The sequence below is a fragment of the Desmodus rotundus genome, chromosome X (genome assembly GCF_022682495.2).
Source record: "Desmodus rotundus isolate HL8 chromosome X, HLdesRot8A.1, whole genome shotgun sequence".
NCBI classification, from domain to species: domain Eukaryota; kingdom Metazoa; phylum Chordata; class Mammalia; order Chiroptera; family Phyllostomidae; genus Desmodus; species Desmodus rotundus.
The window spans coordinates 29,484,892-29,502,199 of NC_071400.1; the positions used below are offsets into that span (position 1 = coordinate 29,484,892).

The window sequence follows — 17,308 nt, forward strand, 5'->3', positions numbered from 1 at the left end:
TCCTCAGATACCCAACAATAGGGTTTGGTTAAATGGAACATGGAACCTCTATACAGTAGTGAGGTAGAGCAGACTTTGCCACCTCAAAATATGCCTCTTGGATATTTATTATTTTAAGTTGGGTATTTTTAAGAAATGAAAGACTCAGAAAGAAGTTTGAACCTCCCTCTTTTCGTACCGAAAAACCTGTTTAAAGGAAGGGAGCTGTCACCTTAGCATCATAATATGATCTAAGTGTGTGGCAAACAGGGAGAAGCCAAGCAAAGTCTATCTGTTAGTTTCCCCTTTGTGTCTCATTGTTTCTGGGAGGCCTAGCAAGAATTTACCAAATGTTTGCTCTTTCTGTTCTATCTGTGAGTTGCCTACTTTCCCTTTGAAGTCCCAGACCCAGACCCCTGCCTCCCTCTCCTTAGCCCAGAAGGGCATATAAGCCTCAACAGCCCAGTGTGTCCTCTAGTCTCATGTTCTTATGGAGCGCCAGTATGTACATCCATAATAAATTTGGTCATGTTAATCTGGCTCATGTTAACCTATCAGACCAGCCAGAATAACTTAGAAAATGATAAGGAAAATGATTTTTCCTCCCTCCACAATAGGATTGAGATGATTTATATCTCCTAACATGGAAAACTGTCCAAGATGTAATGTTTTTTTAAGGGCCAAAAGGATAACAATGGTTGTTTCTAGGTGGTAAATTTTTCTGTGAGCTTGGTTTTCTGCCTTATACCTTTCTATCATGCCTTCTGAATTTTTGCTATGACTACCCCCGCTGCCCAGGAGTAAGTGATAGACATACAACCTATGCTGTCACACAGAGGCCCAAGCTTAGAAGAGCCCATGTTTGGTTTAATATTTTGCTGTCACTATGTTGAAATTCTGAATAATTCATGAGCAAGGGGCCTCACATTTTCCTTTTGCACTGGGTCCTGCGAATTATGTAGCTGGTCCTGTCAGCAGTACAGCTTGCCTGCAGCATGTTGCTCTATAACCATCACCACTGTGAGAACTTGCTACTCTCATTTTCATTCCTTCAAGTAGAAGGGGGAAACCTCTCAACAAGGTAGCTTTTGACTCATTTTTTCCACTGTCAACAGGCCTATCAACTCTCTCTGGAAAAGGAGGGGAAACCCCTTAGGCCCGACTGTTTTTCTTCCCTCGTAGATTTTAGTTTTACACTCTTCCATGGCCCTTGACAGGATGGATTGTGGATGTCCATATTAGAGTGTCTGCCAATACCTTCCAAAATGCCAACCAATCTCAGCAGGAGAAAAATCTGTTCTGAGCTCTACAATCAACCCCAGCCACCTGCCTTAGCATCAAATGCACGTGTGTACATTTACATATGTAAATTATCCTTAGGCCTTTCAATAATGAGCCCATACCCATACTCCCGAGATTTCCTTATACTTTATTCCCATCAACTAAACTTTTTATTGTCAGGAAGCATTTCATGGAATTGTCCTCTTGGAGATTTCACTGCAATTCCTTCAGATCTTTTATAAAGATTTATTTTTTAAAAACTAACCCCCTTCCTATCACTAAAAAATGAGGCTTTTGAAATGTCAGAATAATGTCCTTAACCTCCTTTATCTCTACCTTCGTTGCCCATTTCTAAGGCTTCTAACCTAAAAATGACCCAAGGATAGAACATTGGGGGAAAAGTACATTCAGAAAAGGAGAAAGAGACACCAAGAATAGGGACAGGGAGGGAGTAGTTTGAGGGGAAAAGAGAAGTTGAAAAGGAAAACAAGACAGAGTTGTCACTGGAACCAAGAAATGAAAGCACTGCACAGAGGGAGGACCACACAAATTTGCTCACTTTGTTTTCCATCAGAAGAGCCGTGGGATAGGACCAAGTCACTGCCAATTGTGTGACTTTCTAGCTGTGTTACACACAGCAAGAACAAGCCACACTGTAACAGGGTGCAGCCAAAGGGGGACCCAAATAGGGATTTGTAACGGGGTCCAGAACTCAGGGTGTCCAGGAAATATCAAAAAAAAATATGGGATGTCCTCACCCCTGCCACTCTAAACTGGGGAATGGGACACATGGAGCAGGGCCATCCAGAGCTGTTTTGCATAGCAACAATTTTGCAACTAACCACAGGCATGGTCATTTAACATATCTATAACCTTTAAGTGGTTTCATGGATATGTTAAATAGCTGTGGCCCTGCTTTGAGCCAGGGGGATGGGAGTGACTTCCACCCAGGATGTAACTGGGAGGCAACTCCCCCTGGTTACAGGGCCTGTGTGAGAGCTTGGATAAGACTGGCTCCACGCCATGGGGCCACGCCTGCCCAGACTTACTATGGCAGCCAAGAAAGGATGGAAAAATAGGTAATGCTGGCAGGTGTAACTGACTGTGGGAGGAGTCAGAAATGGGGCTCCAGAGGAAGATTGGCTCTGGGATTTAAAACCAGGCGTGGCAGCCATGCTGGATGGTTGGAACAACATGGATTTGGGGCTTCCTTTGCCACACAGCTTAGAAAGCTGAGAAGCAAGATGTAGCAATGATGAAGAGCTCTCTCAGCAGTTTGGAAGAATGCAGGAGAGATGCTGCGGTAAGGAAAGGGGTGAAAGGACTCTTGCTGGTGGGACAGGAGAAGGTGGTGCCATGTGGGTTTGGATTAAGAACTTGAGATCGTGGTGGTGACACAGCTGATGGTGCTGGGAACCGAGGGCCTACCTGAGCCACGGATTTCTACTTCTTTTCCTGAGACACGGTGCCCCGGACTGGGCAGAGGGAGAAGGAAGGACTGTGTGTGTCTGTGGGTATTCTGAAGGGCTTTAGTATTTTAATGAAGACATTAAGTCATTACTCTAAGTCTGTATAACTGAATAAATAATTCCTTTCCTTTTCACCAATCTCTGGCATTGGGAGATGTCTTTCCCTGGTGGTGGGCAAGGCAAGCCTAGTACGGGGAGGGGGGCCCCTGGACCACAATGGGGGGTCCATTTGGTAATAGTATATCATTTACCACCACCCCCCCGGGTCTGTTGTGTAACAACCTCCAGATAAAGATTCTCTGGATGTAAAGAATGGATGAGACCACTCCTTCCAGTGGAAAGGCTGCTATGAGGATCAAGTGCGAATGGATTCACGTGAGGAAAGCTTGTGTCAACTGCAAAGCATTGGACAATTACGAGACGCTGTTCATTCGATACATATTTATTGCTTTTTATTAATAATTTGAAACTATAACCTAACTGCTGAATATAGGATTTAAAGTTTTTAATACTGGAAAATCATGAATTTGACAGGCCATAATTCAAGAGTCTCATTAGATCTAATAGCTAGCTCTTGTGGGCATCTGCTTTGTGCTGTGCAATGTTCTAAGTCCTCCATGTAGTCATTTGATCCTCAAAAAATCTTATGACATAGGTACACTTATGAACCTTGTTTTACGATGAGGACGCTAAGGCTGCGAGAAGGAAAATAACTTGCCCCTGGTCACATAGCTAGTAAACCACTGAGCCAAAGCTCAAATGAAGTCTATATCCTATGCCAGGGCCTGACCTCTTAGCCTCTTCATCACTACAACAAAATTCCTCTGAAAATATGCCTTAGGAGATCCAAGATGGCAGAGGAGTAAGTAGAAGCTACACTAACCTCCTACCAGGACCAATCTGGAATTATGACTAAATTGTAAAGAAAAGCATCCAAAATAACCAACTGAACAGTAAGTGGAGAGAAGCCTTATTACCAAGGACAAAAGAAGAAAACACTTGAGAAAACACTCCCTACCACAATGAGACTGGTAGGGAGTGTGGAGGAACTGCAAGAGGGCTGGCTGGGCTCCCACAGGTAGCAGCTGAAGCACTGGAGGGATATTTATGTGGCTACGGAGTCCCCCTGACATGTGTGGGGTCTAAATCCCAAACTGGGCTCCCCAGCCTACAGCAACAGAGCCACAAAAGGAACCCAGATAACATCCAGCTGCGAAAAGCAGCAGGGTTTCTGTCTGCCAGGGAGAGAAGTCTGGAAACACAGCCTCTCAAAGGGCCAACACACAAAGTTTCGTTTGCACTCACTTAACCTGGGCTCTGGCAGAGGGAGGGCAGAGGGGACTAAAAACACTAGTCTGGGGTTGGTGGCTCGGCGGAGGAAACTAAAGGGTCAGCCTCCAGGATCCCTGTGTTGAGTCATTTGACATTATGCAAAAGCCATCTTTCTCGGGCAGAGCAATCCCTTTTCAGTGTCTTCAGCCTGAGGGGAAGCAAAAGCCCCACCCTGTGGAGCTTAAACCAGGCTGCTGATTACAGCTTGAGGCCATATCACTGACTGTTTAACAGCTAACACAGAAAATACAAAGAAGCAGCCAAAATGGGAAGACAAAGAACAGACTCCAAATGAAAGAACAAGAGAAATCTCCAGAAAAAGAAATAGATGAAACAGAGGCAAGCGATTTATCAGACAGAGAGTTTAGACTAATGATTATAAGGATAATCAACAGCATTAAAAAAGACATAGAACCCATAAAAAAAGAACAGTCAGAAATAAAGAATGCAATATCTGCAATAAATAATACATTGGAAGCAATAAACAGTAAGTTAGATGAACCAGAGGATCAAATAAGCAATTTGGAAGACAAGGTAGGAAAAAACACCCAAGCAGAGCAGCAAAATCAGAAAACAATTTTAAAAAATGAGGAGAGCTTAAGAAACATTTTGGACAGCATGAGACGTAAGAACATCCACATCATGGGAATACCAGAAGGAAAAGAGAGTGAGCAAGGGATCAAGAACCTATCTGAAAAAAATAATGACTGAAAACTTCCCTAATCTGGTAAAGGACAAAGACAAACAAGTCCAGGAAACTCAAATTTCCAGAAATTTGGACCCTAAGAAGCCTACACTGAGACACATCATAAGTAAAATGGCAAGGCTTAAAGACAAGGAGAGAATCCTAAAAGCCATAGGAGAAAAGCAGGTATTTACTACAAGGGAGCTCAAATTAGACTGGCATCTGATTTCTCAACAGAAACATTTCAGGCCAGAAGGGAGCAGCATGAAATATTCAAGATGATGAAAAGCAAGGACCTAAACCAAGGCTAATTTACCCAGCAAGGCTAACGTTTAAAATTGAAGGAGAAATAAGGAGCTTGCCAGACAAGAAAAAGCTAAAGGAGTTAACACCAGACCAAAACTGCAATAAATATTAAAGGGCTTGCTTTAAGGGGGAAAAAAAAAAAAAAAAAAAGGTGAGAAAGGAAAAGAAAACAGAGGATAATAACTAACAATAAAATGGCACTAAATACTTATCTATCAATAATCACCTTGAATGTAAATGGTTTAAATGCTCCAACCAAAAGATGCAGGGTTAGCTAAATGGATAAGAAAACAAGACCCATATATATTCTCCCTCCAAGTGACACATTTCAGATTGAAATATACAGACTAAAAGTAAAGGAATGGAAAAAGATATTTCATGCAAATGGAAAAAAAAGCTGAGTAAGCAGTACTTATATCTGATAAAATAGACTGTAAAACCAAGGCTATAGTAAGAGCTAGAGAAGAACACTACATAATGATAAAGGGAACAATCCAACAAGAGGATATAACACTAGTAAACATTTCCACAGCCAACATAGCAACACCTAAATATGTAAAGCAAATCTTGAAGGACATAAAGGGAGAGATCAATAGAAATACAGTCATATTTTGAGATTTTAACAACTCTATGACTTCAATGGATAGATCTTCCAGACAGAAAATCAACAAGGAGACAGTGGCCTTACACAACACACTACATCAAATGGATTTAATTGATATCTTCAGAGCATTTCACCCCAAAGCAGCAGAATATACATACTTTTCAAGTGCACATGGAATATTTCATAGGATAGGCCACATGTTAGGACACAAAACAAGTCTCAGTAAATTTAAGAAGACTGAAATCATATCAAACATCCTCTCTGACCACAATGCTATGAAACTAAAAATCAATCACAAGAAGAAAACTAAAAAATACACAAAGACGTGGAAGCTAAATAACATGTTATTAAATAATGAATGGGTCAACAATGAGAGCAAGGAAGAAATCAAAAAATACCTTGAAACAAATCAAAATGAAAACACAACAACCCGAAATCCTTGGGACACAGGGAAAGCCATCATGAGAGGGAAATTCATAGCATTACAAGCCTACCTCAAAAAAAAAAGGAAAAACAAAAAGAAGAAGCTCAAATAAACTATGTAAGTTCACACTTAAAGGAACTTGAAAAAGAATAACAAAGCCCAAAGTGAGTACAAGGAAGGAAATGACAAAGATCAGAGCAGAAATATACAAAATAGAATTTTAAAAAGTATACAAAAGACCAATGAATCCAAGACCTAATTCTTAGAAAAGATAAACAAGGTTGACAAATCTTTGATCAGACTCATCAAGAAAAAAGGGAAAGGACCCAGATAAATAAAATCAGAAATGAAAGAGGAGAAATAACAACTGACACCAAAGATACAAAGGACTGTAAGAAAATATTATGAACAACTATATACCAAGAACCTGGATGAAATGGATAAATTCCTAGAAACATATCATCCTCCAAAACTAAATCAGGAAGATTCATAGAATCTGAATAGACAGATTACACCTAATGAAATTGAAGCAGTAGTCAAAAACTCCCAACAAACAAAAGCCCTGGACCAGATGGCTTCACAAGTGAATTTTACCAAACATTGTGAGGAGAACTAACACCGCTCCTACTCAAACTATTTCATAAAATTCAAGAGGAGGGAAAGGTCCCAAACTCATTTTACATGGCCAGCATTTTCCTAATTCCAAAATCAGATAAAACCACAACAAAGAAGGAAAATCATAGGCCAATATCCCTGATGAACATAGATGCTAAAATCTTCCAGTAAATATAAGCAAACCAATTATAGTAATGCATCAAAAATATCATACACTATGACTAAGTGGGATTTATTCCGGGAATACAAGGTTGGTACAACATGCACAAATCAAAAAATGTGATTCACCACATAAACAAAATGAAGGAAAAAAGCCACATGATCATATCAATAGATGCAGAAAAAGTATTTGATAAAACCCAGACCCACTTATGATAAAAACTCTCAGCAAAGTGGGATTAGAGGGAACATATCTAAACATAATAGCAGCCATATATGACAAAACCACTGCCAGCACCATACTCAACGGGCAAAAACTATGAGCATTCCCCTTAAGATCAGGAGCAAGACAGGGATGCCCATTCTTACCTCTCTTAGTCAACACAGTACTAAAAGTCTTAGCTACAGCAATCAGACAAGAAGAGAAATAAAAGGCATCCAAATGAGAAAGGAAAAAGTAAAACTGTTATTATTTGCATAGGACATAATACTGTACATAGACAACCACGAAGATTCCACCAAGAAACTACTAGAATGGCTTGTTGTGTTTTCATTTTTATTTCTTTCAAGGTATCTTTTGATTTCTTCCTTGATCTCATTGTTGACCCATTCATTGATACTTTGCTGATAAACAAATTCAGGAACGTATCATGATGCAAAATTAATACCCAGAAATCAGTTGCATTTTGTATGCCAATAACAAACTAACAGAAAGGGAAATTAAGAAAATCCCATTCACAATCGCTAACAAAGAATAAAATACCTAGGAAAAAATCTAACCAAGGATGTAAAAGACCGCTGCTGAGAAAATTATAACACATTGAAGGAAGAAATTTAAAAGGATGCAAATAAGTGGAAGAATATGCCATGTTCATGGGTGGGAAAAATTAGCATCATTAAAATGTCAATCCTACTCAAAGCAATCTACAGATTCAAGGCAATTCCTATCAAGATTGCAATGACATATTTCACAGAACTAGAACAAATACTTCAAAAATTTATATGGAACCACAGAGGCCACACATAGCAACAGTGATTCTGAAAGAGAAGAACAAAGTTGGAGTAGTCACACTACCTAATATTAAACTACAATGTAAGGCCATAATAATCAAAACAGCCCGGTGCTGGCATAAAAACAGACACACAGATCAATGGAACAGAACAGTGAGGCCAGAAATAAAAACACACCTTTATAGTCAATTAATATTCGACAGAGGAAGTAAGCACATACAATGGGCTAAGGATAGTTTATTTAATAAATGGTGTTGTGAAAATTGGACAGATATGTGCAGAAAAATGAAACTAGACAACCTCCTTACACTGCACACAAGAATAAATTCAAAATGGATCAAAGACTTAAAATGGCAGACCCAAAACCATAAAACTCATTGAACAAAACATAGGCAGCAAAATCTCAGACATTGCTCATAGCAGTATTTTATCGGATATATTTCCTCAGGCAAGGGAAACAAAAGAAAAAAAAATAAACAAATGGGACTACATCAAACTAAAAAGTTTTTGCACAGTGAAGGTAATCAACAAAATAAAAACACAACCCACAGAATGGGAGAACATATTCGCTGATACATCTGGTAAGAGGTTAATATCCAAAATGTATAACTCAACACCAAAAGAACAAACAACCCAATTAAAAAATGGGCAAATGACCTGAATAGACACTTCTCCAAAGAGGACATACAGATGGCCAATACACATATGAAAAGATGCTCAACATCAGTATCATCAGAGAGATGCAAATTAAAACTACAATGAGATACCATCTCACACCTGTCAGAATGGCTATCATCAATAAATCAACAACCAACAAGTTCAGCAAGGATGTGGAGAAAGGTAAACTCTTTTGCCCTGCTGGTGGGAATGCAGAGTGGTGCAGCCACTGTGGAAAGCAGTATGGAGATATCTCATAAAATTAAAAATGGATCTGTCTTTTGACCCAGCGATTCCACTTCTGGGAGTATATCCGAAGGAACCCAAAACACTAATTAGAAAGAACATAAGCAACCCTATGTTCATTGCACCATTATCTACAATCGCCAAGATATTGAAGCAGCCCAAGTGTCCATCAGTAGATGAGTTGATAAAACAACTACAGGGCATTTACATGTGGAATACTACTCAGCCATAAAAAGGAAGAAAACTTAACCTTTGAGACAGTATTTGTGGACCTGGAGAACATTATGCTAAGTGAAATAAGCTAGTCAGAGAAAGACAGATACCATGATTTCATTCATATTTGGAATCTAATGAAGAAACTGAACTTACAAAAAAATGGGGACAGACTCATAGATGGAGAGCAGGATGACTGCTAGTCAGGGGCAGGGAGGTAAGGGGGTGGAGGGATTGAGCAAAAAGGAAAAAGGACTCATGGACAACAGTGTGGTAATTCCTGGGGATGGGGGGTATAAAATGATTAAATGGTAATTGAAAAGAAATACAATAAAGATTAAATCAAAATATTAAAAATAAAAGATACATGCATCCTGAAAAAAAATTTTAATAAAATTAAATATGCCTTGGAAAATTAGATTACCATAATGCAACCCTAATGAATTATGGATCTAGGCATTAAGCATCAATGGCAGCTGACATCAAAAGAGTGACAACTAGAGATAAGGCTCCCGAACAAACCACCATGTGCCACCATCTTTGAAGTAATATTGCCCCTGCTCCCCACCAAAAAATAAATGGAAACTGAATTAAGCAAAACGTTTAGATTCGGATCACAGTTGCCAGATAAAATTCACAATGCCCAGTTAAAATTGAATTCCAGATAAATAACAAATAATTTTTTTTAGTGTAAGCATGTCCTATGACACATTTAGTATACCACATGCATTATATTTGGGAGATACGTATACTAAAAGAGTATTCATTGTTTATCTGAAATTCAATTTTAACTGAGCACTCTGTACTTTTATTTGCTAAGCCTGGTAACCCAGCTTTTGATCTAACTACTTGTGTATAAGGAACACAAAGGACAGAGAAATGTATTAAAGGAAACGGGATGAGGCTACCTGCATCAGGCTGTGGTTAAATGTACAGGACCAAAAAACAGATTTCTTCAACAAAAATATATCAAGGCAAATTCAGAAGATGGCGGCCAAGTAGGTGGGAGCTGAGGCCAGTTGCTTGTGCACCCAACTGGGACACTTAGCAAATCTTCCGAAAAACAAAGTGAGCAATCAACAGAATCTTAGCTGATATGAAGTTTGGAAGCGAAAGAGTACAGAAGATACTTCAAAACAGGTGTTAAGGAGGTTTTATAGATGGACAGGGAAAGTCCCCAGACATGGCACCAGGAACAGCAGCTGCCTCAGGGCCAGCATCCATGGAGAGTCCAGTCAGAGATAGCAGCCTAGTGGCTCCCTCCCCTCCCAGGGCAGGGAATCCCCAGACCCAGGCAGGAGTGACTTGGATATGCAAAGTCATTGGGAGAACCAGACTGCATACATACACAGCTAGCAGCACACACTAGCTGCAGTGGTGGACACTGACCAGGAAAGTGCCAGGGAGTGCCAGGGATATTGTCTGCACCTGGATCTGGGGGAAAAAGAGGGCCACCACTGGCCATGACTGAGATAGACTCTTGACTTATTGGAGAGGCGTAATGTGTGGAAAGCTGGTGGGTGGCTTAGTGCTGCAGTGGGAGAGCCCAGAGAGACATCTTTTAAAAGGGGAGCTTAGGTTTGCTGGGCAAGGACCCCATGAATACAGCTGCCCTGCCAAAAAGGAGGGAGGATTGTGGGTGCAATTTACTCCCATTCAGTACAGCTGGGTGGATTGATCAGCTGGGCGGAAAAGGAGGTGGTTTCTCAGCCCCAGCCCAGAGAAGAGGCACAGAGTAGAGTGTGTGGTGTTCTTAAATAACCTTGAATGTAAATGGATTAAATACTCCACTAAAAAGACAGGGTAACTGAATGGATAAGAAAACATGACCCACATATATGCTGTCTACAAGAAACCCACCTCAGAACAAAACATCTACACAGACTAAAAGTGAAGGATTGGAAAAGACTATTCCAAGTAAATGGACAGGAAAAAAAAAAAGCTGGGGTAGCAATACTTATATCAGACAAAACAGATTTCAAAACAAAGGTCATAACAAGAGACAGAGAAAGACACTTCATAATACTTAATGGTAGAATCCATCAAGAAGATATAAAGAGTATAAACATATATAAACCCAAGATAGGAGCACCCAAATATATAACGAAAGTCTTGGAGGACTTCAAGAAAGATATAGAGAGCAACACTCTTATACGAGGGGATTTTAACACCCCACGGTCAACAGTGGACAGATCTTCCAAATAACATATCACAAGGATATTGTGGCATTAAACGACACTCTAAAGCAAATGGACATAACTGATATATACAGAAACTTTCACCCCAAGGAAGCAAAATGCACATACTTTTCAAATGCACATGGAACATTTTCAAAGATAGACCACATGATAGGACACAAAACAAGCCTCAACAAGTTCAAGAAAATTGAAATCATATCAAGCATTTTTTCTGACAACAAGGGACTGAAACTAGAAACCAACCTCAAAGAAAAAACTCAAACTCATGGAGATTGAATAACATGTTATTAAACAATAAATGGGTAAAGAACAAGATCAAGGAAGAAATCAAAAACTTTCTGGAAACAAATGAAAATGAACACACAACAGCCCAGAACCTAAAGGACACAGTGAAGGCAGTCCTGAGAGGGAAGTTCATAGAGAAACAGCCTACCTCAAAAAGATAGAAACATTTCAAATAAACAACCTAACCCTACATTTACAAGAACAAGAGGAACAACAACAAAGCCCAGAGTGAGTAAAAGAGAAGAAATAATCAGTATCAGAGCAGAATTAAATGACTAAAAGAACAATTCAAAAGATCAATAAATCCAGGAGCTGGTTCTTTGAAATGATAAACAAAATCAACAAGCCTTCAACCAGACTCATCAAGAAACAAAGAGAGAGGGCCCAAATAAAATCAGAAACAAAAGAGGACAAATTATCACTGATATCACAGAAATACAAAGGATTGTAAGAAATTACTATGTACAACTATATGCTAAGATATTTGAAAACCTGGGTGAAATGAACAAATTTCTAGAAAAATATAATCTTCCAAAACTGAGTCGAGAAGAAGCAGAAATCCTGAATAGCCAATAACAGCTAGTGAAATTGAAGCAGTCATCAAAAACTCTCAGCACACAAAAGCCCTACACCAGACAGCTTCACAAGAGAATTTTACAAAATATTTAGGGAAGAGCTAACCCCAATCCTTCTGTAACTATTCTAAGATATTCAAGAAGAGGGAAGACTTCCATACTCTTTTTATGAAGCTAGCCCAAAACCAGATAAAGACACAACAAAAAAAGAAAACTACAGGCCAATACCGCTGATGAACATAAATGCTAAAATCGTCAACAAAATATTGGCAAACTACATCCACCAATACTTAAAAAGATCATACACCATGATCAAGTGGGATTCATACCAAGGATGCAAGGATGGTACAATATTCGCAAATCAATAAGTATAATACATCACATAAACAAAAGGAAAGGCAAAAATCACATGATCATATCAATAGATGTGGAAGTCATTTCATAAGTTACAGCACCTGTTTATGATAAAAACACTCAGTAAAGTTGGAGTACAGGGAGCCTAACTCAACATAATAAAGGCCGTATACGAGAAACCTACAGCCAACATCATATTCAACAGGCACAAACTAAAAGCTTTCCCCCTAAGGAACAAGACAAAGGTGTCTGCTTTCACCACTTCTATTCAACACAGTATTAGAAGTTCTAGCCACAGCGATCAGACAAGAAAAAGAAGTAAAAGGCATTCATATTGGAAAATAGGAAATAAAACTGTCACTTTTTGCTGATGACATAATAGTGTGCATAGAAAACCCTATAGACTCCACCAAAATGTACTCAAATTAATTAGTGTATTTGGTAAAACAGTAGGATACAAAGTCAATACTCAGAAATCGAAGGCATTTTCGTATACTAACAATAAAATATCAGAAACAGAAATTAGGAAAAAAAAAACCATTTGCTGTGGCAACAAGAAAAATAAAGTACCTAGGAAGAAACCTAACCAAAGAGATAAAAGACCTGTACTCAGAAAACTACACAACAGTGAAGAAAGAAGTTAAGGAAGATACAAATATATGGAAGCGTATACTGTGTAGGATTGGAAGAACAAACATCGTTAAAATGTCCATGCTACCCAAAGCAATCTATAGATTCAATCCCTATCAAAATAACAATGACATATTTTACAGATATAGAACAAGTATTTCAAAAATTTATATGGAACCATAAATGACCCTGAATAGCCTCAGCAATTTTGAGAAATAAGAACAAAGCAGGAGGGATCACAATACCTGATATCAAACTATTACAAGGCCACTGTAATCAAAACAGCCTGGTACTGGCATAAGAACAGACACATAGACCAATGGAACAGAATAGAGAGCCCAGAAATAAATGCATGTCTCTACAGTCAATTAATATTTTACAAAGGGGAAAGGAGTGTAAAATGGAGTAAAAATAGCCTCTTCAATAAATGGTTTTGGGAGATCTAGACAAGTACATGCAAAAAAATTAAACTAGACCACCAACTTAAACCTTACACCAAAATAAAATCAAGATGGGTGAAAGTCTTAAATATAAGTCATGACACCATAAAAGTCCTAAAGGAGAACACAGGCAGGGAAATCTCAGATATCCCATGAAGCAATGCTTTCACTGATATGTCCCCTAGAGCAAGGGATAAAAAGGAAGAATAAACAAATGGGACATCAAAATAAAAAGCTTCTGCACAGCTAAAGAAAACATCAACAAAATGAAAAGGGAACCAACCACATGGGAAAACTTATTTGCCAATGATACCTTGGACAAGGATTTGAACTCCATATTTATAAAGAACTCATACAGCTCAACATCAGGAAGACAAACAATCCAATTTAAAAATCGGCAAAGTATCTGAACAAACACTTCTCCAAGGAGGACATACAGAGGGACCATAGACACATAAAAGAATGCTCAACATCACCAGCCATCAGAGAGATGCAAATTAAAACGACAATGAGATACCACTTTATACCAGTCAGAATGGCCATCATAAACAAATCAACAAACAAGTGCTGGTGAGGTTGTGGAGAAAAGGGAACCCTAGTTCCTGTCGGTGGGAATGCAGATTGATGCAGCCACTGTGGAAAATAGTATGGAATTTCCTCAGAAAACTAAAAATGGAATTGCCTATTGACCCAGCAATTCCAGTGCTGGGATTATATCCTAAGAATCCTGAAACACCAATCCAAAAGAACCTATGCACCCCAATGTTCATAGCAACACAATGTACAATAACCAAGTGCTGGACAGCCTGAGTGCCCATCAGTAAATGAGTGGATCAAAAATCTGTGGTACATTTTACACAATGGAATACTGTGCAGAAGAACACCTATCCTTCACAAACAGTATGGTGGAACTGTAGAGTATTATGCTAAGTGAAATAAGCCAGGAAGTGAAAGACAAATAGCATATGATCTCACCTATAAGTGGAATGTAATGAACAAAACATAACAAAAATAGAACCGAGGGCAGAGAAATAAAGAACAAACTGACAGTGACCAAGGGGAGGGGGATAATAGGGGAAAGAAAGGGAAGGGGCGAGTCAAGGAACATGTATCAAGGACATGTCGGCACAGAGAATGGGGTAGGGACTGACTGAGTGAGGCATAGCAGGGGAGAGCAATGGGGAAAAATGTGGGACAACTATAATTGAATAACAATAAAAAAATCACGGCAGAATTGGGATGAGTCGGGGCAGGGAGAAAGAGAGACAGAAGAGAGAGGGAGGCTATAGACTAAAAAGAGACTCAACAGACACAAAAAGCAACACAATGTTTAGACTATTTGGATTTTGATTCAGATTATTTAAAAATCATATTTGTGATAATGGTAATTTGAACACTGACTGGATATTTGATTATATTAAGGAATTATTCATTTTTAGTTGTCTAGTGGTATTGTGGGGAGGTTTTAAGAGATAAGAAGCTCTTATCTCTTATAGAGATATTTGAAATGTTTGTGGATGAAATGACATGATGTCCTGAAGATGCTTCACAGGAATCTGAAGAGGAGGGAAGTGGACGGGGTAGAGATGTAAGAAGATTGGCTCTGAATTGATGTTAAAGGTTCCTAAAAATTACATATGGTTTCATTATACTTTTCTATTTCTGTATATGTCTGAAATTCCCCATAACGTTTTTTTTTTTAAGTAATACCTAGTACAGTGCCTTACCTACTGTAAACACTTATAACATATTCAGGGGCAAGTAAGCGGGTTTGTTAACTTTTAAAAAAGGAAAGCTCTCAGATGGCCATCAAATGGGAAAACATTTTTGAAATGAGATTGTAAGCATAAATGTGTCTGAACACACAAATGAGATTCATTGAGGAACCAAACTATACTCAAATGTAAACAATAATGAATGTGCTCAGACAAGGGAATATGTTCACTGAAGATGAACAGTTGTAAAACTCTGGGCAGAATTGGCACATATGCTACAGGTACTTAATGTTGGTAAACACTGAAGGCATTTTTGACCCTCCAAAAAAACGTTATATAGAAAACAACCCATCTTAGATTTTCCTCAACATTTATTATTCCAGTGCTCTGTTGTAGAAAGCCATGTTCATTTCTGAAAGGCCTTGGCAGCGATTTCGAAAATTTGAGTGCTCACATGCAAGTGAATTGCCAATTGGTAGAAATAAATGACTTCTCATGGTGAATAATGCATGTACTTGGCAGGAGGGCATTACCAAAACTGCAGTGTTGTCGGTTGTGAATGCTTTACCCACTGCGTACATGAAGGCAAGCAAACTCAAAAGCAACCCTCCCCAAGAAGGTGCAGGTTAGTGTATTTAGTGACGTGTTTAGTGCAGGTTATTGAAATGAGATGCCTATTTTATGCTTAATAGTTCGCTATGTGGAGGCATCATAATTAATTCAACCACCCTCTTATTGATGGATAGTCCCCATTTTTGCTATTATAAACAACAATGCATTTGCCCTTACACATTTAGCCTTACATTCTGGCGCTTTAATTTCTGGGACAGATATCACAATAAGTGGGTTTACTGGGCCAAAGAGTATAAATATTCTTAACTTTAACAGATATTAATTGCATGTAATTTTAAATTAGAGGTACAATGTGGAATTGTGTTTTATAAATGCAATCACCTGACTACAAGTCAATTACCTCGTTAACTTCACTTCAAATACTAAGTATATTTAAACTCTGCTTTAAATTAAAAAGAAACTAAGTTTTTAGACAATCTCTAATTAACAGTGTTTTTGGTGTTGCAAATCCTGTGGTGTATTTTTGTTTCAGAACATCTTGTAGCAATAGCAATACTTCCAGTTTGGTATACCCTTGTACTAGATAAAAGATGCATTTTAAATTACGTCTTTGTCACTGTCTCTGAATTCTGAGTACCATTTCTATCTGTCCTTCCTGGGTCTCTTTTTGCAAGGAGATACTAGTTCTCTGCACTCTTTAAAAGGTTCTTTTTTGGGATCATATTTTTATTTTCAATGTATTCTATTGCATTCAGTGAATTTTTCTGAAATAAGCTAAAATTTCCCTTGTAAAGTAGTATAACACATAAACTAATTATCAATGTGCCATGTAAAACAAGATGTACTATTTTTTTCTGTCTTATACACAGTCATTGACTGTTAATGAGGTTATTCAATTTTCTTTCTCCTGAATTACCTTTTTTCTACCTAACCTGTTGGTTTCTTTAATTGTTTAAATTTTTCAATGACAATTTACACTCAATATTATTCTGTATTAGTTTCAGATGTCTTGCAAAGTGGTTAAAAAATCACATACTTTACAGAGTGGTCGGTCCCCTTGCTGCTTCAAATACCCTCCTGGCCCCACACACAGTTACCACGGTATTCTTGACTATATTCCCTCTGCCGTAATCTACATCTCTGTGACTCTTCTGTAACCACCAAACTGGACCATTCAATCCCTTCACTTTTTCACCCAGCCCCAAACACCCCCCATGACAACTGTCAGTGGGTTCTCTGTGTCTGTGAGTTTGTATTCTGTTTGTTTTGTTCATTAGATTTCACATATAAGTGAAATCATGTGATATTTGTACTTCTCTGTCTGACTTATTTCCCTTAGCATAATACCCTCTAGGCCCGTCCATTCTGTCACAAAACATTTCATTCTTTAAAAAGTATCTTTATTGGTATCTTTTCCTCTTATCCATTTCATCCCTCTAATTTTAAAGATCCCTTTAGCTACTGTTCTTCAAATTCAAAAGAAACAAATGCTTGTTATAACCAGTGAAACAACGCAATATGAGGATGTATGAAGACAAAACCAATTACCTCGACTTC

At 38.4% G+C, this 17,308-nt stretch overlaps 1 long non-coding RNA gene across 1 annotated transcript in view; it reads right to left on the bottom strand.

Moving 5' to 3' along the window:
• Positions 1-17,308, bottom strand: part of LOC112310405 (uncharacterized) — an 80,623-nt gene that overhangs the window by 62,001 nt on the left and 1,314 nt on the right. The window lies entirely within an intron of this gene.